This window comes from Callospermophilus lateralis, chromosome 20, assembly GCF_048772815.1.
Source record: "Callospermophilus lateralis isolate mCalLat2 chromosome 20, mCalLat2.hap1, whole genome shotgun sequence".
NCBI lineage: Eukaryota > Metazoa > Chordata > Mammalia > Rodentia > Sciuridae > Callospermophilus > Callospermophilus lateralis.
Genome location: NC_135324.1, coordinates 14,811,309 through 14,814,640, shown reverse-complemented (window position 1 = coordinate 14,814,640; position 3,332 = coordinate 14,811,309). Strand labels below are relative to the sequence as shown.

The 3,332-nt window shown below is 40.4% G+C and overlaps 1 non-coding gene across 1 annotated transcript; it reads right to left on the bottom strand.

Moving 5' to 3' along the window:
- Positions 1 to 2,335: 2,335 nt before the first annotated feature.
- Trnat-ugu (transfer RNA threonine (anticodon UGU)) lies at positions 2,336 to 2,408 on the bottom strand. The gene has a single exon. It is a non-coding gene; the product is annotated as a tRNA-Thr (tRNA).
- Positions 2,409 to 3,332: the final 924 nt, after the last annotated feature.

Here is a 3,332-nt window from a genome sequence, read left to right as displayed (position 1 = left end):
TTCAGAATAATTCCTGGAGACCTGCCAAGGAGATCTACAAATGGGGGTCTGGTGCAAAAAAAATTTGAATCTGCAAGAGAAGGCACATCAATAATTCTTTCAATGAAAAGTGCAATTATGTGGCTGTTTCCTGCAGGTCTGCCCTTTGTAGGACTTCTGTTATTCCAAGATAGAAATTTACAGGATTTTTTTTTGTTGTTGTTGTTGTTGTTGTTTGTTTTTTTAAAGCAACAGAACAAGGCTATTGCTTGGGTACTAAAGTAGAAATTGGAGAAAGGCAAGTTAAATGTTTGTGTGTGTGTGTGTGTGTGTGTGTGTGTGTGTGTTTGACAGAGACCAGGTACAAATTGCTTTAAAAGTGGCTCCTTAGATGGAAATTATTTCTAAAATTATAACTTTCAAATCTATCCCTAGGTGCTATAAACTGCTGAACAATGATCCTGTCTTAACAGCAAACAGGTCACAGTGGAACGAAGGGGAACTTAATTTACCGGTAAGAATATTTTTCCTTAATCAGTTGCCTCGTGCATTTTGATCGTATTTAATTAATGCAATACACAGCACAAGAACAGAGCCAGAGGGAGAAACATGGAATAAGAGAGTGTAGAAATTTTGTGTCTACCAGTTTTAGAGAAGATATGGCCCAGGCATATGATGCAGTTAAGTGTGTGTTGTTTATTTTCCGAGTTTCCCTTAACATGCTGACTTGTTTTGGAAAGAGCAAACCCCTGACCTTCACGTTATTTTTCTCACCTCTTGGCATATGTGAAAGTACCCTCTCGAGGGTATTTATCTAAATGTCACATTTAATAGAAAAATGAATTTGACCACTATGTTCTCGAAGCTTGTCTCCCTAGGAGGCTTGAGGTTTTGTTGAGGAATCTTGTATCTTGGGGGGGGGGGGGGTCAAACAGAGCTCACCCCTTCATGATCTGAAGGAATTTCAGCTTCAGGAACTGTCCCTGGAATTTGGATTCATGTGCAGTCCGATCTGGATCCTGTCTTAGAGAGTTTTCTCAAACTTTGTTGCAGTACTGAGTCGAAGTATAACTGATTTCAAAGTGTTTGGCACAAACACACTGTGCTGTGGCTTTGGGGAAGCTGTTTACCTTTTTTACCCTCCATTTCATAATTTGCAAAGTTGGAATAATTCTTATAACTGCCTGCAGGCACAGCTTAAACTCGACTGGTTTGATAACAGTTATTAGCACTGTTTGGTCTCTGGCACTGTGCTCAATTTGGTAAATGTCAATAATTAGCATCATTATTAGTTTTCAAAGACAATGTTTTTTTCAAAGAAAAAAGTTTTTCTTTCCCTTAGTCACATTTTAACAAATGATTTTCTTCTTATGTTCTTAACTGTGCATCTTGTGAACAACAGAATATATACTACTGGAGAATTATTATTTGATGCACGCAGAACTTTTCTATAGGTGGGTGGTAAATGGAACCTTAATAAATATAAGGTAATGTAGCAAGAGGCAGAGCCTCTGGCCTTAGTGAGTCATTGTGAGCATGCCTAGTTCCTGGTAAGCCCAGGGACCTCCTGTGTGAATGGGGCTTATTCCAGGAATCCATCTAACAGAAAACCACTTGGCGCAGACCTGCCCTCTCTGTCCCACTCACTGGGTTGGTATCACCTTATGGAATTTGCTCTGAGCAGGGCTTCTCTGCACAGGCGGTCTAACTCCAGTTAATCTACAGGTCTATTAGAAGATTAAAAACCCTTTGAGAGACACTGTAATGTCCTTAGGGAAAATTCCTGAAATCTGATTAACCAAATTCTTTCAGGAAGGTGCACTGATTCCATTAAAACACTTTTAACGTTTTGCTCTAAGTAGATTTCTTGTTCCTGAGAAACCTGGGTAAAGCTCAGAAAGTAAAGGGTACGAAACAATATTCAGGATATTAAATTTTGGGCACAGACATTATGCTACCATAAAGGGGCCTTAATTATGGCAATGACGTATTAATAATTGCATCTGTGGCTCTCATGGAAATGGATGGAGAGCCACAGAATGCTCTACTGACTCATTACCATGCTGCCTTTCCTTTGTTTTATTGAATTATATTTATTTCTTGTGTTCTTTTTGTTTTTTGATGATTGATCAAATCATTTTTTTAATCAAATCATTATTTAATGCTACATAATACCTTCTCTCACCGTCAATTTTCAGGGTGGTGTTTGAAAAAAATAAGCCATGCATCTTCCAGGAAGGGTTTAGAGAACCATAGTGCTAGAACACACAGGTGCACTCGCTACTTATGCCACAATGCTACATGCTATGCACACATGCTTACTTAATCCTTAATTAATTTATTTATTTTTATTTTTTGATGGTGCTGGGAATTGAACCCAGGGCCTTGTGCACACAAGGCAAGCACTCTACCAACTGAGCTATATCCCCAACCCCATCCTTAATTTTTTAAATAAGCTTTCTTTTTGTAGGCTTTCCCCCTCACTATTCAGTCTCCCATGACATCTGCTTTAAAATGAATTGAAATGATAGCCAGGTGCCTTGGTACACACCTGCAATCCCAGTGGGTCTGGAGTCAGGAGGATCACAAGTTCAAAGCCAGCCTCAGCAATGGTGAGGCACTAAGCAACTCAGCAAGACCCTGTCTCTAAATAAAAAAAAATATGAAATAGGGCTGGGGATGTGGCTCAGTGGTCGAGTGCCCCTGAGTTCAATCCCCGGCACCCAAAAAACAAAAAAGGAATTGAAATGATCCCCTAGACTCCGATGAGACTCTAACACAGGAATACTAATTTTGCTCTTATATTTTCTAACACGCAAATTTATCTGAACTTAGAGCACCATGTATTGAGTTTCTGAGTTAGAATTTTCTGAGGTTGTTTGTGCCTATCGCACAGATTTAAGTTGATCCATGCAGCTTATTCATCGCCATACCTGCGTATAATTTATCCGAAGGGGATATTCTCCGTGCATCTGAACAGGAGGCCTAATGACAGAGGCTGTTTTTGCAGCAGTAGTTCAAGATGAAACATGTAGCAGAAGGTCACCTTGGGGCACGCAGGAGACTGATTGATGGTGCTTATCTCTCCACCCTGCTCCTCCTCCTGATTTATGGACTTTGATGGGTTCTTTATATAAAAGGCCAGGCCACATGTCCTGATAGTCCAGGAGAGAGAGTGATATTTTCATTTAATCTTAATTAAGTGCTTTCACGTGAGCGGGGACGGTGGCTGGTTTCCCTGGACAGTCTGTGGAGTTGCTATGAAATATTGACTGTTTTTCAGGGATGCCCAAGTCCACGGTCGCAGACCATACATGTGTGTGGTCCCAGCAGGGCTTGGCTCCTCTGCTCTG